The 20,117-nt window shown below is 38.6% G+C and overlaps 1 pseudogene; it reads right to left on the bottom strand.

The window, feature by feature from the left end:
• LOC115863511 (actin, cytoplasmic 2-like) overlaps positions 1-20,117 on the bottom strand; it is a 72,347-nt pseudogene that overhangs the window by 6,506 nt on the left and 45,724 nt on the right.

Genomic DNA, 20,117 nt, shown 5'->3' with positions numbered 1-20,117 from the left:
ATAGTGTATATTTATAATATATATTTATAAATATAACATAAATTTATACTTTATATATCCCCTACATATAATATAAAGGGGATAAAACATTGCCTATCACTTGGTAAGAATTGTGTAAATGTTAGTTATTATTATTTAACACAATAAAAACAGCAAATGAACATTCGTATTTGTACAAGTGTTTGTACCTGAGAGAGGAAAAGAGAAGATTTTGAGTGTATGTGGGAGAGAATGCTTTCTCTCATTCCCTTCCACTTTGTTAAATTGTATTAAAAGCTCTTACAACTTTTGAAAAATTGCAGGAACCAACTGATTTGACTATGACTTTTCCATTGAAGTGGTCAAAGAGAAAACTGCCTCATCCGGCTGGAGATTCATTCAAATCCAATTTACACTGTATTCAATTTACATTGCTACATGCTAGCACAGGCTTACCAAGACTCCCAGAGAGTTGGAGAAACACAGAAGCTGGTGCCTTCTCTTTATCCACTGGCCTGACCATGCAAATCAGTCCATTTTTCATTCCACTTTTCTCTCATTCTTTGAAAGCAGGTATTTTGAGTATTTAAAAATGTTAAAAACTTATAATCAACAGTAGTGTGTCATTTGTTTTTCTTCTTTTCTTTTTTTTTTTTATGTGATTTTTGTTTGTTGATTATACCAGCACTTTTTTTAAAAAAAAAAAAGAACCATGTTGTTACAGGCCACTGAAATATATAAATATTGCTATTCAAAGCCATTCATCTGATGGGAACAATTCTTATATAAAGAGAGTTGAGAAGGGGAGACAGGATCCAAGGAAAGGAGAGACATTTAGTCATCTATCAAGATGTGAGTCCCTGAACACAACTGATAACAGGCATGTTTGTTTCAATGAAAATTCAACAAGAAATAAGCTTTTATTTTAAAAATCAGAGTTATGATAGGTTAATAATAAGAAAGACTTGAGCAATCTTTCCAGAAGTGGCCACATAATTTGTCAACTGAAGATTGAAAGTCTTGTTGTTGCTAATAAAGTAACTCAATCTTATATCCACAAAGATCAGCAAAAATGTCAACTTGGACTGTCCCAGAATTTAAGTCCATAAAGGGTGAGTGTGTCATATTTAGTGTTGTTTATTTCCTTAGATTTCAGATTAAGCAGTCATTAATTCAATCAAAATACTTAATATTATTACTTCATATAAAATGCTCCATAGCCTCTGTACACATCAAAGTGTATAATTTACACAAAAATCATTACTTGCCAATATTTGGGAAACTTGATAGTAAATCAAGATGCTATCTAGTCTAGCCAGCTAGAATGAAATTTCTTTTCTTCCTTCTCTGGGAACTGCTTTCTCTCAGCCTTTGTCAAAGACTTTGTCAAAATTTTAGGCTAGGTAGATGTGCAGTATATACTGATGATGTAGAATAACTTATTCTGAATGCTGTAATATCCCAATGTCCAACTGTTCTGAAACTTTCTGCCTAGAATCTTAATGATATGATTCAACTCAGAGTCCAAAAGAAGGGAAAGTTATTGAAAAATGTACAAAAAAGATTTAAACTAAAAGTTGGAGAAAGTTACATAGAACGAAATAAATTCTGGAACTGATAAGAGAATTAATGGTAACTTCTAAAGGAAGCAGGTTGAAAGTTTCTCTCTCTTCTTTCTCGTAATCTCTTATTCTTTCTTTTGAAACTTTGAGCCATTTGGAGGATTTTTTGAAGACTAAAATTTTAAGGATTTGTTTTAGTTATGTTTTTAATCTTAAGAGTGACAAAATTTTGTGTGGTTCACCTCCACCCGAACCATCAACTGAATTTGTTGTTGTTGTTTACTGCAGTACTTTTATTTCCCTCACAATGACCAAATGTTGCTGGGACCAAGTGTTCTCACGTGACAGTAGAAAACCAACATTTGTTGTCATCTCTTAAAGAATTGGGAATTGCATACAAAAACCTTACATAAATTCAAAGGATGAATACATTTATAGGTGTAAATGCAAACCATTTTCCATCTCAAGGGAAGTAACAACCACCAGGTATTCTGGCAGGAAATTGTGAGGTAAGAAAGGAAAGTGGGTTCTAAGGTTGGGACCTTCCCGACCCTGTCAGACACCAAAGACAAATGCCAGCTGGCTCAGGACTCTTGCCAGCCTCTAAAGAAATCCTGGAATAAGCAGCTCTTACACACGAATACCCTGCACAGGTCAAGAAACTCATGGGCTCGCAAATTCTCATCAGGACCATGGGTTTTTCTTCCACAAACATGTTCTCGCCTCGGCCAGATAGTGACAGAGCTGCATGTATTGGGGGTTTAAATCAAAGATATGTACAGGATATTAAACATAGACCACAGGAACAGTTAACGTAAACAGAAGGTCAAAATCAGCAAGTTGTACAATCCAGGGCTCATAGCAGATACAAACTTCAAGGGCAAATTTCTTTTCAAAGGCTTATTCCAGTTTCATGAGGCTAGCATGAGGTGTGCACAGTTGCCAGGGCAAATTTATACTCTTGAACGAACTTATACAGCAGTGGACAATGGAGGGGGCGGGCCTTGTCATACTCCTGCTTGCAGATCCACATCAACTGGAAAGCCAGGATGGAGCCCCCGATCTGCACCTAGTACTTGTATTCAGGAGGAGGGTTGCTCTTTCTTTCTTTTTTTTTTTTTTTTTTTTTTTTTGCGGTACGCGGGCCTCTCACTGTTGTGGCCTCTCTCGTTGTGGAGCACAGGCTCTGGATGCGCAGGCTCAGAGGCCATGGATCATGGGCCCAGCCGCTCCGCGGCATGTGGGATCTTCCCGGACCGGGGCACGAACCCGTGTCCCCTCCATCGGCAGGCGGACTCTCAACCACTGCGCCACCAGGGAAGCCCAGGAGGGTTGATCTTGATCTTGATCTTGATCCTGCTGGGAGGCAGTGCCAATGATCTCCCTCTGCATCCTGCGGGCATTGTGGGGTACATGATGGTCTCCCCAGACGTCACCCTTCAGGATGGGGTTGAAGGTGATCTCCCGGATGCCACAGGACTCCATACCCAGGAGGAGGGCTGGAAGAGCACCTCTGGACCCCAGAACTGTTTACTGTGGATGCTGATCACCTGACGGTCGGGCAACTCGCAGCTGTTCACCAGGGAGGAGGAGGAAACAGCCGTGGCCATCTCCTGCTCCAACTCCAGGGCAACGTGGCAGAGCTGCCCCTTGATGTCACGCATGATTTCCCACTGGGCGGTGATGGTGAAACAGCGGTCACACTTCGGGAGCATCTTCACGAGGTAGTCGGTCAGGTCCCGGCCACCGTAGTCCAGACGCAGGATGGCGTGGGGCGGGGGGGAGGCACGTACTCCTAGTAGATGGGCACAGTGTGGGTGACCCCGTCTCCAGAGTCCAGGACAGTACCAGTAGTGCGGCCAGAGGCTACAGGGACAGCACAGCCTGCACGGTCATGCACACGGCCGGAGTGTTGAAGGTCTCGAAGGAGATCTGAGTCATCTTCTCAGGATGGGCCTCAGGGTTCAGGGGGGCCTCGGTCAGCAGCAGGAGGTGCTCCTTGGGGACCACACGCAGCTCATTGTAGAAGCTGTGGTTGGTGCCTATCTTCTCCATACCACGTCGTCCCAGTTGGTGATGTTGCCGTGCTCCATGGGGCACTTGAGGGTCAGGATGCTGAGCTTCGCTCTGGGCTCATCGCCCACGTGACTGTCCCAAGTCTACCGTGACACCCTGTTGTCAGGGGTGGCCGATGATGGACGGAAACTCACTCCCCCGAGAGGCGTCATCCCCAGTAAAGCCAGCTTTGCATGTGCCAGAGCGATTGCGGATGAGGGGCATAGAGATTTCTTCTTTGCTACTGATGGGCCAAGGCAGCAGCAACGTGGAGCAGCCAGAGGACCAGCAGAGGCTGTCTGGTGCGGCAAGTCTTGAACTAAATTTAACTGAGCAGACACTGCTGGAATGCCTAGGCTGTGTGGGATGTTTATGAGCCAGGGTCATACCTTCCAGAAGATTAGATGCTGACAGATACAGATACAGGCATCTTATACTTAGGAATGAAGGACACTGAGAATAACCGAATTAACATCTCTGAAGAACAGATTCTGTTGTTTCTATGTCCATTTTTTTCTGGTGATAAATGATTATAGAAAACCTGGAAAATTCGGAAAAGTCCTCCAAACACTAGAAACCCTCACCTACCCGCTGCCCGCCCCCCCCGCCAGATAATCACCCCAGATGTTTTTCTTGTTTGTTTGTTTGTTTTCCCAGATGTAAATATAGTCTGCTAACCTGAAAGAGATACGAACAAGGAAAGTTAAGCATGAAAACTGTGTTAAAGGCAGAGCTGATAACATTTGACAACTGATTGAATGTGCTGAGAAGGGAGTCATCAAGAATAACCATACTTTTTGGGCTTCCCTGGTGGCGCAGTGGTTGAGAGTCCGCCTGCCGATGCGCGGGACGCAGGTTTGTGCCCCGGTCCGGGAAGATCCCACATGCCGTGGAGTGGCTGGGCCCGTGAGCCATGGACGCTGAGCCTGCGCGTCCGGAGCCTGTGCTCGGCAACAGGAGAGGCCACAACCGTGAGAGGCCCACGTACCGCAATAAAATAAAATAAAATAAAATAAGATAAATAAAAAGAATAACCATAATTTTCAAAACTAAGCAACTTGGTGCACAGTGATGGAATAAACCACATAAGTAACTTGAGAAGAGCAGAAGGCTTCCAGGAAAGGAGAGGTGTCAGTTGAACTATTTGAAGTGGATGTAACAGCAGTAGAGTCACATGGAAATCTTAATAGATGGTTGGTTAGGTAGAATAAATACTACCAGTAATATTCTTAAGGTATTCATATTTAAGTTGGCCATTGAAATCTATTTTTAAAGATCACTCTAAACTATACATCACAAACTCTGAATTGTGCTGAGAATTAAAGACACTGAAATTACATTTTGAGTCTGATCATCAGCTCAGATGAATACATTATATATATATATATATATATATATATATATATATATATATATATATAGACCCTACCATTATCTTTGGTATAAAGTTATAAGAGATATGCAATGAATATTCCTCATTCATAAATAATTCTCACTAATGTTTACCAATAATTTCCAATCTCAAGCACCTATGAAAATATCACTTTATTAAAACTCCAAGCTCATGGGCCTTGTTCTTTTCTACAAATGAGACAACAATGTCTCCAAGAACTGAAAGGTCTTAACAGTGAAAACAAGTCATATCGCTAGAACTGACACTTCAAAGCCTGGAGCCTAAACCACCCAAAAAATGCTTACTGAGCCACTGTGGCTACCAGTCTAAACAGGAAAGTTTGATAAGTATCCATTCTCACTCTTTTTCTTTTTTCAGACCCTTAAGGACTTTCTTTCTGCAGACTCAGTCGACTACTAGGATCCTATGCAAATAAATAAGTACTAGATACCATTGGTTATCTACTCAATTTTCATTTTCCCTTGTTCCTTGCTATCAGTTTCCTATTTTGTTCCTGTAGACCAGGACTTCAGACCTGGTGGATAACTTTTGATTGGCCTAAACCAATGAAGATAATTCACTTCATTTTGCTAATCATTGGTCTAGGTGAAGGCATGTGATACAATTCTGGTCAATGAGATGTAAGAGGAGTTGTTTCTGGGTTCTGGAAGTGTTTGCCTCCTCAATAAAAAAGCATTGAGAGTAGAAAGACCATTTGCCCCCCACCTCTCTCCATCCCTCTGGGGACACGATTATTTTGATCTTCAGCAGCCATTTTCAACCATATGAAAAAAAGAAATCAGAAATATGATGAGGATAGCAGTACAACAAAAATCAGAAAGTCATAGATCTTTTATGACATCTCTAGAATGAGCTACCAACCCTGGAATTTATACCGCCAAACTTTCTGTTATGCTTAACCATTAATTGACTTTATACTTGAAGCTATTGTCAGCTATAGCTTGCAGTGAAGAGCAATCCTGTTTGTAAAGCACCTTGCATAGCGGAGGCACTCAACAGATTTTAATTTAAATAAAATTAATAGGCAATCCAAAGATCACTAGGCTCAGAGGCACATTGTAGAGCTCAGCTTTAGTCTAGCTGAAGAGTATGTCTGGAATAGGGACCCAAGTCCCAAAGTCCAGCATCCTTCGCGTAACACCAGCTTGCTCATTACCTATATCAGGGTGTTGGCTTTTGTTTTCAGATGTGTTCTTCAAGTGGTTGGATGCATGCCTTGAAACAGCCCAGGTTGCTGAGTTCCTGCAAGCTCCGCCCCCCCCTTCTACATGACTGGACACTCTTCATCAGACTAATTTTCACTCCTCTGAGCATCGCTATGTACCATCCTTCACCACTACATCTTCTCTTCCTGCTTCTTTCTATGGCCTTAAGAACAACCATGTTGGAGTGGAATAAACCGGAGCCTAGCAGGGTAAGAGAAATGGAAAAGGAACAGAGGCCTGAATAGTCCATCAGCTGGCTAATCCATCTGTGAATAGTTCATAAACTGACTAATCTGACCCTACCATCCTGCCTATATATCTAGTAAAAAAGAAAGGAGCCTTCAGGCAGCTAGCCTTTTCACTTCTTCCAACGAGTTCCAATATCTCAGGGCAAAGCCAAGAACTGTTCCCACCACCACCACATCCACGGGGCATGGAAGAGACAGACATTCAGTTATATGGTCTTCTCTGTGGTTTCACTGGTGACAGTAAAATACTTCAGGCAGAGGAAACAAAACATCAAAGGATTCAAAGGAAATGAGGTCATCAGAATCAAGTCCCCAGTGTTCCCGGGAAGAGAATATTCATGGTTGAGAAAAAAGACACAAAAACAAAACATTTATTTAAAAATCTGATTCTAGATCTTCCTTCCTTCTCAAGGACAAAAGTATGCATTTCTCAGTCCCCTCTGTGGGCTCACAGAATAGAGATCCCAAGTCATAGAAAAGGAAAACAAGACTGCAACTTTTTGTTAACCTGGTTTGGAAAGATAGGTAAACACCAGTGTTATCTGTTATTGATGTGCTATCTGTCTTTGATATGGGAAGTCTATATTCTAGGGAGAAAAAGGTTTGATCCATAGAATGTCCCCAGGTAGCTGATAATGGGACAATGACATAAGTGAGATTTTTTTTAAATTTGGTGAGATTGGGAATCAGGTAACCAGTATCCACATCAAAACTTTGAAGAGGAAGATCTCTGTCACTCCATGTCATTATCTGTTGAGTGTTTTTAACCTGAGATGTTTTCCCCGTTGAATGAGAAAGAAAACTCTAATGGAATAAAAGCAGGTATGTCCTAAATGCTTTTAGCATTTATTCTTTCATTCTCCACACCTTCAATCTTTTGCTAAAGTTTCACCTCTCTGCTGGGCACAGGGGCTCATAGAAGAATCGGGCAAAGCCTCTACCCACAAGAGTTTGCAGATTTGGGGACAAAATTATTCATCTAGAAGCCTTGAATTAATTATATCTGGGCACTACTACTTGCCTTAATAAAGCACATAGAATTCCGTAGAACGTGGCAGCCAGCAGAAAGCTTAGGGAGCTGTCCGTGAAGGAGAGAAAGAAGGTAAGGAAAAGTTTGAGTGGCCCATCGTCTGCTTTAACCTTCTCTGAATAATTAAAAGCCCGGCTACTCCAAACTGGCCCCTCCAAACGAGAGCCCACCACTTAATAGAGGTGCTCAATAATATTTATTAAAGGGATAAATGAGCCCTTTCTGTATTCAAATACATAAAAAGGCAACTCCATCTCTGACAGTTCAGACGGTGAAGTCTCCCAATCTCTAGTTCATAGCTTTGTCAGACACAATGCCATACAAGGGAAAATAAACCTTTTATCATTGATCTAGACCTCTCTTTGTCATTCACGCTGGCAGCTCATCATTCTTTGACCCGCTTCATAAATTTTCATAGAGATTTTTTAAGTAAATATTTTACTGACACGTAACACGCAAACAGAAAAGTGCACAAATGGTAATGGTACAGCACAAAGGATTTTTGCCACGTAATCATACCTGGTTAACCAGCATCTGGATTAAGAAGCAGAGATTACTAGCACCCAGATTCCTCCCTCATGACTCTGCCTTTACCTGCTCCCCTTCCCCACTCCCACCAACACACACATACACACACAAAAGTAGCAGCTCTTCTGATTTTTATCACTATAGATTATTTCTGATTGTTTTTAGTTTTATATAAATAAATTATTAATGGGGTATCTTTTTGAAACTAGTTTCTTTCACTCAATATTATATTTGTGGGACTCTTTCCTGTGGTAGTGCGTATTTATTACTGCCTCATATTCCACCTGGTGTATACACATACATTCATGTGCCCACCTAAATAACAATTTATTCATGCTTCTACCACTGAAGGACAGTTAGGTTATTCTCATTTTGAGCTCTTAAGAATGTAGCTGAAAAACTATTCTAATTCATATTTTTTGGTGCATATATGTACCTATTTCTCCTCAATATATACCAAGAAGTGAAATTTCTGGTTTAATTATATGTTAAACTTTATTAGAAACTGCCAGTTTTCCAAAGTGGTTTCACTAATTTACATTTCTATTAGCAGAGAATGAGCATGCCAGTTTGTGCTTGCCAACACTTAGGATTGTCAGTTTTTGTTTTGTTTTGTTGTTTTTAGCCATTCTGGTGGATACATGGTACCCCACCATGGTTTTAATTTGCTTTTCCTGATGACAAATTGTATTGAACACTTTTTCACATGTATGTTGGGCCATTTGGATAGATAATTTCTTCTATAAATTGTCTTCAAATCTTTTGCTGTTTTTCAAATTGGGTTATTGCTCTTTTTTGTTGATGAATACAATTTCTTTATGTATTTGGGATATGAGTCCTTTGTCATACTTTTGCACTGCAACTTTGCATTACCTTTTGACTTTCTTAATGATGTCTTCTAGTGAGCATAAATTCTTCATTTTAATGAAGTTCAGTGTATCAGTCTTCCTCCTTTACATTAGTCCTCATGTCCTGTTTAAGAAATCTTTGCCTGCCCCAGACTCATGAAGATCTTGTTGTGTGTTATCTTCTAGAACTGTGCCATCCATTAGGGTTGCCACTAGCCAGATGTGACTATTTAAAATTAGATGAATGAAAACTAAATAAAATTCAAAGCTAATTTCCTCAGTTGAACAAGCTGTATTTCAAGTGGTCAATAGCATTATGTGGTTAGTGGACAAGGAATTTTCCATCTTCACGGAAAGTTCTATTGGACAGCACTGGTCTAGAAGTTCTGTTGTTTTAACTTTCACATGGTTATCCACAGCCCACCTGGAACTAATTTTTTTGTATAATGTGAGGTAGGGACATTTAATCTTTTATTGGACCCACTGATGGGATATTTGGCAATCAGGATTGTTTGCCTGAGAATAGAAATACACTTTCATTGTGTTACACCACTGAGATTTTAGTGTTTGTTTTAGCAGCTAGTGTTGCTTACATTAATAAATAGAATCTACAATGTCACTGATCTCCATCTTCCACCTCTTTTTTTTTTTTTTTTTTTTGATGAGGACCACTTTTAAAGTCTTTATTGAATTTGTTACAATATTGCTCCTGTTCTTTGTTTTGGCCTTTTGGCCATGAGACATATGGGATCCTAGCCCCCCAGCCAGGGATCAAACTTACACACTCTGCATTGGAAGGCGAAGTCTTAGCCACAGGACCACCAGGGAAGTCCCTTCCACACTTTCTTAACCTTAGGTTTCAGTGCATGCTTTCGGTTAGGACTTCTAATTCCTATCCTACTTTTTCTTCCTTCTCACCAATTCAATTTAGATGTCTTGGGACCCAATTTGTAGAACTCCCTCCCTTCTTTCGATCATTGAAATGAGGGGCACATATATTGATACACACACAGGATAAGATATTCTTTACTGAGCATCTGCCATGTTTGAATTGCTCTTCACCAATGTCTAACTCTTCCTCACCAGATTTCATAAGAATACTATCCCACACCTCCCTAATCTGATTGGTTCCACCAGAATATAACCTGATCATTGTGGACATGTTCATGCTTCCCATGGACTTTACAGGTTGGAGAACAAGTCCAAGACCTGTCTCTCATAGATACCTCTTTAATCAAAAGCTGCCATGAACTAAAGGCTTACCGTGCAGTATATAAAATGGGGAACCCTATGGAAAGAGAAGTCCCATATCCCTTGAGGGGGCTGGATCAGACGCCTCAGGAGGGTAGAGGCTGGTCACTTGGGCCAATGCTAGAGCAGAGCTCTGGGGGTTCTTTGGAGCCCAATAATTACATGAAGTTGACACTAGCAGTTGGATCACAAATGCAAGGCAAAGGAGAGGTGTTGTCAGTCAAATATGGAAAGCTAAATTTATCTTCCGTTGTCCTAGGTTGAGTTCTCCAGAAGTAGTAATTCAGAAACAGCCCATGAAGGAGCCAAAGAGTCCAGCCTTTGTTTTTACTGGGTGATCCTGAGCATGACTGAGTTTGTCTGGGCTACAGGTACGGAATCAGAACAGACTAATTGGATGATTTAATCTGTGTGACTCCATTATGTAAATTCCCAAGTAATTGTGCTTCTGCATGAGAGTTCTACAATCTAACAACCACATCCTTCCTTCATTCTCAAATGTTTTTGCATATCACCATGGGTCAGACACTGCCTGAAGAATGAAATGAACGAGACTGACATTGTCTCCACCTTCATGGACTTACAATTTAGTAGGAAGAAATGAAAGTTCAGAGAGGTAAAGGAACTTGCCTTAAGCTATATAGCTAGAGAGAGGCAGAGCTAGCATCTCAACCCAGGTAACCAGATCCCACACCAGGTACTTTTAACCTAGTTGTCTCCCTGAATATGTCAACAATCAAGTCATGCATGGCAATATAGAAGAAATGGCCACATTTTTCTCCCTCCCTAAAAAGCCTTCTTGGGAAGGTGGGAGGGAAAAGTCAAATGAATTTAATTATTTTTTTAGCAATTTTGAGAGAGGTGTTACTTTTCCATTAAAACACAATTATAAAAACTGAGCAAAAATTTTAAATCAAATTCAACTTTTGTGTAGAGAGCACCAGACCAAAAGACCGTCCTTTCCCTTTTATAAACAACTTTTGCAGGATGTGAAAAGACTTGGTGATAAGTGTATAATTTTACTGATCCTTTAGAAGCAGCTGAAATGTAGAAAAAACAGAGAGCTGGCTTAGAACAGATCCCCTGCCTTGGCTTCAGCTGCCTAAATGTGGTCATTTCAAGAGAGATTCCCAAAATTAATTATGTTTTCCTGTAAAATGTAGCATTAATTGTAAGTGTAGAGTATTAAAATGGAATGTATAATACACTACTCAGATGGTTTGTTGTTGTTTTATTCCAAATAAGTGTACTGCACATGATGTCCCTGTAATCGTATTAATTATTTATCACTCTATGTGGAGAAAATATCAGTTATAATAAAGTGTAAAAGGGTTATTAGCATTTCTGAACAATAAATAAAATGGAAGTTTTTAGATCAATATGATGAATATATTAAGTTAAAATTCTTTTTTGCCATAACAGTTGATAGGATTTTATGGACCAATCTCGTGAAAGTGTTACGAAGATTTAAAAAGAAATATATTAAATAAAAATAAAATCTATTAAAGAAGGTAATTTTAAATATTTGATAATATAATTAAGTCTTATTAATGTAACATTCTTTATTTTTCAGCTTAAAAATGCACAGGATTGTCACGTCTTTTATTTTAATCAGACACCATGCCTGTTGTAATTATTTGTTATGTATTTTCATTAACGTTTGATGAATATTAACTGTTCGAGATAAAAAAATATTTTTTTTTTAGCTATGATGACTAACGGGGGCTACTTCACAGCTAGCAGATAGAGAGCCTGAAAGGAAATGGGGGAGCTGTACCCCCAGGTCTCCTGGGCCAAGGGCAGGACACCATCAAAAAGGCCTTAAAGTTTCACCTTCTGCTTCCAAATGTACAAGACCATGGCTTTGCCATGCCTGGGAAAGCCAGTCTTACCATCATCTGAGAAGCACAGGGTTCAGAGCAGAATAGCACTGGATTCAAACTCAGCTTCTGATCCTTACCCTCTTTTATTCTGGGGCAAGTTGCTAACACCCGGAGCCTCAGTTTCTTGATCTATAAAATGAGAATTATAACACCTTTTTTTGCAGGTTAGCTGTGAGAATAAGAAAGAGTAAATATATAGCTCCTGACTCAGAGGAGATGCTGAATAAGGAAAAAAAATAATAATTTGATGCTCGAGTACTTAAAATGATGGGAAAGAAGGCATTAGTGTGGGTTCTGATTCAGTTTAGCTGGAGAAAGAAGAAAGTAATATTGTATATCCAATGACACAGTTCTTTTTCAAAGATCATGCATTAAAAATGAGTGAGAACCCATATGCTATACCATTAGGAAAATTAAAAGACAAGCCACAGACTGGAAGAAAATATTTGCAAATCATATTTCTGATAAATGACTGTATTCAGAATATATCAAGAACTCTTACAACTCAATAAGGAGACAAAACCTTAATTAAAAAGTAGGCAAAATGTTTGAATAGATGTTTCAACTAAGAAGACACACAAATGGCCAAAATGCATGTGAAAACATGCACAGCAGCATCATTAAGAAAATGCTAATTAAAACCACATTGAGTCTTTTATACCCACACTGCACACTAAAACAACTAGCAAAAAGAATGACAATACCCAGTGTTGGTGAGGATGTGGAGAAATTGGAAACCTCATGTATTTCTGGAGGGAATGTTAAATGGTGCAGCCACTTTGGAAAACAGTTTGGCAATTTGTTGAAACTCACCATATGACCCAGCAATTCCACTCTTAGGAATCTACCCAAGAGAATTCTACCTGTCCTCCTCCAATTGCAGCATCTGTCATCGTACCTTTAGTGTTTTTTCACATCTATTCACTCCAAATTCCCTAGAGCCCCAGAGAAAGAGGTTTAAAAAAATGGGTGGTTTACATACTAATCACAAATAAGAAGACTTCAATGAAGAGCTAAGACAGTTTCAACCCATCAGCTAAATTATTTCCAATTTACTGTCCCTTCATATGTCAAATCTGTTTAAGGATTAAATTACAGAATTTTCCCCTTTTACAGGCACAATGAATGTTCCACACCCAAGAGAATACACAGGAAACTTAACATCTATTGATCATGACACAATACAGAGATAAGTGAGGTCGTGACCTTGACACTAGTCTAAAGGGATGAACTGTCTTTCTGGCTAACTGCATGTTGAACTTTTGGTAAACTCCATATTTAAATGATAGCGAGCTTAGTGCTTTAAACTTCATAAGTGCCTTAACTTTCATAATTTATTTCTCAAAAAAATTGTACAAATAAAGTTACTTAACTGAGTTTTAGGTTACTCATTAAGAAAAAAGCACATGCCAGAAAGTTCAGCGTTAAGCCTTGGTTGTTTGTGTTTGTCATTAGAAATTGTGTAGGTTTCATTAAATGAATTGATACGTGTAAGAAAAATGTGTATACATTGTATACAAGGGGGGAGGGAATGGAAGGAGGTAAGTGTTGTCTTATCATTGGCACCTTTGTACAACGTGTATCACAGCTTTCCAAGAACCTTCACACTGAATCAAATTTACAATACAGTCCCCAAATGCAACTTTGGTTCAAGGGACTTACCAGAGAATGAGAAAATGAGTTAGCAGCTAATACTTTCTGATACCAATAAAGATGGTGTACCAAGGGAGTACAGAAGGTGATAAATGCTACCCAGATAAAAGAGACATATTAAGACTGCGTGCCTCATCTTTGAAATGTTGCAATGGTATGATTCTCTATCTGTGAGCATAATTCTACTAATAGCCTCCGTATCAAAAGATATTTCTACCCCCTGAATATCTGTGAAAGACCTCATGGGAGGAAAGCATAAAGATGGAGTGAGGAGAGAAAGAATAGCAACAGACCCTGAACAGAGGCAAACCGAACTACATCCTGCCAATATTGTTTACACAAAACACAGTGGCACTGGATCATTTTTTAAAGACTTGGTTTTGTCTCCTTTTTAATTATGAAGGATAAAATAAAATTGAATGACTGAGAGGAATAAATAGATAATGATGTATCAAGGGTTTTTATATAGAAGCTCCTTATTAAAATGACTGTCTCCTTCAACTGTTTAATCTAATTTCTGCAAGGCAGGTTTTCACTTGTTCTGCTCATATAAATGCACAGGTATTAGAGGTATTATTAAGACACTATGTAGTTCACACCCAGAGCTCGAAGAACTACTTTAACCCTTTAAGTGCTCAGTGCATCAACTCTCCACTGTTGGTGTTCTATTTTTTCTCTTTCTATTCCCTCCCTTCCAGGGAAACTTACAATATCTGGCTGACTTCTGGACTGTATTTTAACACTATGTATAAGGCTTACTTGTAATCTCCTCGATGTAATATGTAATTCCAATCCATAACAGATCTTTATTTTAGCACCCTCTCTAATCAGTGTATTGGTCTAGGTTTTAGAGAATACAAGAAAGTTCATTCTTAGTTTCCGTCTTCAGGATACTTAGAGCCACAGGTCTATGATTAAAAAACTCATCCCACCCAATTTCTCAGTATATCAAGCAACCATACAATTTATTGTCCAAACCAGGACATTTTAAAAGTGAAAGCAGATACTATTAATTACACAAGGACAACAGGCATACACTGGAGTGTCTTGTACAAACCTGGACAAATGGTCACCCTATTTATGGGTATACAGACCAAAAAATCTATAGAGGTTTAGAGGACAGAGATTTTCCCATTGGTTGGAACCCCCTTTCCAATCTTGATGTCTTTATTATATATATGCCTCCTGAGTCATAAAGTTTCCAGATGGAGTCCTCAGTTCAATAAACATGGATTGTGTGTGGGGTTATAATATTTTGTAGAGGACATCATGTGAGGTCAGGTACACAGGTTTAATTTGAAACTCAAACAAATTGCTTTCACTGTTTTCCATGAGGATTTTGTTTATCCTCACTTCATGTTGTCCTTCTTCCAGTTATGTCTTTCCTTGACATTTTCTTCAGGGTCCCAATCAGATGCTTCTCTTACACAAAGCATTTTCTTGTTGGCTAAAACAACTTTTCCCCATGCGGTGCTGAATCTGCACCTTCACTTGGTGGTCTTATCCCGTTCCATCTTTGAATACAGTTATTTACTAGTGGATGTATCACTCTTCTTAAACTTCAGTTTCCACATCATGGTAGCCAACCTCTAAATGGCACCAGTATTCACACCTCTTGTATAGTTCTTTCCTCAACAGACACACACTAAATAGAGCTGACATGTGGAACCAATGAGATATTTCAGAAATAGCAGACTGTGACTTCCCAGACTAGGTCATAAAAAGCACTGAAGCTTCCTTCCTACTCTCTGTTGGATCACTGGCTCTGGGAGAAGCCAGGTGCCATGTCATGAGAACAGTCAAACATCCCTATGGAGAAGCCCATATGGGGTAGAAATGAAGCCTCCTGACAACTTGTCAGGAGTATTGTGAGCCACCCTGGAAGTAGATCTAACTTCACTTATGCCTTCAGATGGCTGTAGCCACAGCAGACATTCTGACTGCAAACTCGTGAGAGATCCTGAACCAGAAGTACCATCAACAAAGCCACTCCTGAATATCTGACCCACAGAAACTGTGAGATAATCAATGTTTATTTAAGGCACTGAGTTTGGGGGTAATTTGTTATTCAGCAATAGATAACTAATATGACAGCTGAAAATATTTAGATATCTGCCTAGCATCAAACATGGTCTCCAGCAGAGTGGACATGTTATAAATATTTGTTGGATTGGATTGAGTTGAACAGATTTATGCTCTAGAGTTGAGCACTCAGTTTATACATGACAAAGCCTCTTAGGAGAGCAGACACTTTCCTGACCTGACACGCCCTGGGTGAGCTTTCAGGGACAATCCACTCATGTAGGAGTAGATATTAATACCTAATAATAGCTAAGATTTTTAAAACAGTTCTTAGATGCAAAACATTGTGAAACATAGTAGTCTCACTTTATCTTCGCAAAATCCCTATGAGTTAGATATTACTGTCCCCACTTGACAACGAGAAAATTGAGACAAATTATAATCGGTACCCTGCCCATGACCACCTAGCCTAGCAAACAGTGAGACTAGGAGTTGAACTCGAACAAAGACTTCAAAGATCATGCCCTTAACATTACATCATCTTGCCTATCAGAAAAACCAATCAATCAGTCAGACCTCTGAATTGTCCTAGTAACAATCTCATAGTAACGTTTCTTAACTTTTGGGGCATTGTCGATAAACCAAACTCTAGACAAGTTGTTCTCAAAGTGTGGAGTCCAGACTAGCAGCATCAACATTATTTGGTTGTTAGAAATGCAAGTTCCTAATGGAAAACAATATAAAAAAGAATGTGTGTGTGTGTGTGTGTGTGTGTGTGTGTGTGTGTGTGTGTGTGTGTATATATATATATATATATATATACACAAAAAAGTGAATCACTTTCCTGTACAGCAGAAATTAACACAGCATTGTAAATCAACTATACATCAATAAGAAAATAAAATAAACCAAAGTAAATAAAAGAAACGTAATTTGCCAAGCCCATCCCTTATCCCCTGACTCAGAAACGTGGGGAGTGGGACCCAGCGATACTGTCTTAATAAACCCTCCAGGGGATTCTTAATACAGGCTCAACTTTAAGAATCACTGTCTAGATTGCCTGAATGTCAAAGGCTGCTGGACCTGTGAAAGAAAAGGGGAAACATGCAGCATGAGCCTGGCACTTTTATCCTGACTTTGGCCCTTCTCCGACTATTGCCCTGAATCAGTCATTTAACCCTTAATAAGCTGAGTGACTGGGCTGCTCAACCTGTGGGCAACTCGCACAAATTGGCAAGATGCCACTGAAAAATATATGCAAATAGGGGGTTTGAGCAAACTTTGATGACACTTTCTATATTCTTTGTTGAATTAGCAAAGCCTTTCAGCGGGTAAGGGACTGTCCCCAGCTCTGGGAATTCCCAAGTAAGAGATAGGACCCTTTCTACCTTGGAAAACCCAAGTCTTAGTGAGGCTGATAGAGTTCCTGAAGAGATTACTCACAAAGATTGGATCCAAAGGAGGCTCATCATAAAAACACAGACATGCATGCAAACACACATACACACACCCCTAAAAACCAACTCATTTAGAGGAGGAATTCTACTAAACCTTTGACTACATAGTGACATTGCTCTTTTATTTAAACAATAATCATAATTATTATAATATAAATAACAAATATGCCCAACTTAATGGATTGTCACAATAAACTCTTGGTTTGAATTATGTGTGTTACATGGAAAATGATTACTTTTGAATACTTAATAAATCCTGGTTAAATTTAGATAAGCTTTGTTTGTATCTCTTTCCACACTTTCACATAGCTGTGGCTTTGTGTTTTTCTTCTCCAGTTACTGTGAATAACACACTCTCCTGCCTCATTCTTTATTTTTTTAATGAAAAAGAAAAAATTAAAAATTAAGTTAAAATGAAAAGCACTTCAATATGCAATTGAAAGATTGGAAACATAACAACACAAATTCTAGGAAATGCAAGGCTTTGCTTACACTGCACACACATTATTCTTTTGTTAATATTTAAATACTTAAAAGTACAGTATAAGCCAAAAATAACTCAAACATTATGACAATGTTTCAGTAACAAATACCACATCAGGGCTCCACTGAGAAACTTCCACAAAAGGCCCAGTGTCACTTGCTTTGCTTTTATTTATACCAAGCAAAATCAGAGAGGGCCAAACTCAAGTCACCCTGGAAACTTAGTGACAATTCATTGAGAAATATCATCTCTCCTAGTTAGGAGAGTAGGGTTGCTTTTGAGGCTGCCTCTTAAGAGTCATTGTTGTAGTGGGTATGAAATACCACTCAAGAATATACTCTAACCCAATGCTTCTAAACTTTTAAAGTACATAGGAATTGCCTGGGGTCTTGTGAATATGCAGATCCTAATTCTGTACACCTGGGGCAGGGCCTGAGCTTTTGTATTGCCAGCCAGCTTCCAAGTGATGTCAATGCTCCTGGTCCCTGGACCACACTTTGAGTAGCAAAACACTATTCCAGCTATTATCCCCAGGACAGACAACCTCTTCTCCAGGAAAAACCTGACAATGAGAAGGACCTCTCCTAAAATTACTTCTTCATTCTTAAAAGGCAAGATAAACCAGAAATTACTAGAGCTTATCAATGAATTGAGTAAAGTTGCAGGATGCAAACTGTACGGAAATCTGTTGCATTTCTGTACACTAACAACAAACATTCAGAAAGAGAAATTAAGGAAACAATCCCATTTACCATCACATCACAAAGAATAAAATACCTAGGAATAAACCTACCTACGGAGGTAAAAGACCTTTACTCCAAACACTATAAGATGCTGATGAAAAAAACTGAAGACAACACAAAGAGATGGAAAGATATACTATATTTGGCAGAATTAATATTGTTAAAATAACCGCACTACCCAAGGCAATCTATAGATTCAATGCAACCTCTATAAAAATACTAATGGCATTTTTCACAGATCTGGAAAAGATAATTTTTAAATTTATATGGAAACACAAAAGACCCCAAATAGCCAAAACAATCTTTAGAAAGAAGAAGAAAGCTGAAGGAATCACACTCCCTGACTTCAGACTATACTACAAAGCTACAGTAATCAAAACAATATGGTACTAGTACAAAAACAGACATAGAGATAAATGGAACAGGATGGAAAGCCCAGAAATAAACCCACGCACTTATGGTCAATTAATCTATGACAAAAGAGGCAAGAATATACAATGGAAAAAAGACAATCTCTTAAGTGGTGCTGTGGAAACTGGATAGCTAATGTAAAAGAATGAAATTGGAACATTTCTAATACCATATACAAAAATAAACTCAAAATAGGTTAAAAATCTAAATGTAAGACCAGTAACCATAAAACTCCTAAAGGAAAACATAGGCAAAACACTCTTTGACATAAATTGTAGCAATATTTTTTGGATCTGTCTCCTAAGACAAATGAAATAAAAGCAAATAAACTTAAAAGCTTTTGCACAGCAAAGGAAACCATCAACAAAATAAAAAGACAACCTACAGAATGGGAGAAAATATTTGCAAATGATATGACTGATAAGGGGTTAATAACCAAAATATATAAACAGCTCATACAACTCAACATCACAAAAACAAACAACCTGTTTTAAAAATGGGCAGAAGATCTGAACAGGTGTTTTTCCAAAGAAGAAATGCAGGTGGCTGACAGGTACATGAGAAGATGCTCACATCATTAATTATCAAAGAAATGTAAATTAAAACCCCTACGAGACACCACCTCACACCTGTCAGAATGACCATCATCAAAAATAACAAAAATAACAAATGTTGGCGAGGATGTGAAGAATTCGGAACCCTCATATACTGTTGGAGGGAATGTAAATTGGTGAAGCCACTGTAGAAAACAGTATGGAGTTTTCTCAAAAAATTAAAAATAGAACTATGATATGACCCAGCAATTCCACTCCCAGCTGTATACCCCCCAAAAAAAACACCTATTCAAAAAGATACATGCACCCCAATGTTCATAGCAGCGTTATTTACAATTGCCAAGATATGGAAGCAACCAAAATGTCTATCAACAAATTAATGGATAAAGAAGATGTGGTATATATATATATATATATATATATATATATATACAATGGAATATACTCAGCCATAAAAAAGAATGAAATTTTGCCATTTGCAACAACATGGATGGACTTGGAGGATATCATGATAAGTTAAATAAGTCAGACAGAGAAATACAAATTCTGTATGATATCACTTATATGTGGAATCTAAAAAATGTATCAGACTAGTGAATATAACAACAACAACAAAAAAAGCAGACTCATAGATACAGAGAAGAAACTAGTGGTTACCAGAAGGGAAAGGAAAGCAGGGAGGGGCAACATAGGGGTAGGGGTTTCAGAGGTACAAACTATTATGTATAAAATAAGCTACAAGGATATGTTGTACAACATGGGGAATATAGCCAGTATTTTATAACTGTAA

Source organism: Globicephala melas, chromosome 4, assembly GCF_963455315.2.
Source record: "Globicephala melas chromosome 4, mGloMel1.2, whole genome shotgun sequence".
Lineage (NCBI taxonomy): Eukaryota > Metazoa > Chordata > Mammalia > Artiodactyla > Delphinidae > Globicephala > Globicephala melas.
Note: the sequence above shows the minus strand (reverse complement) of the source record. Positions and strands in the feature narration are given on the sequence as shown.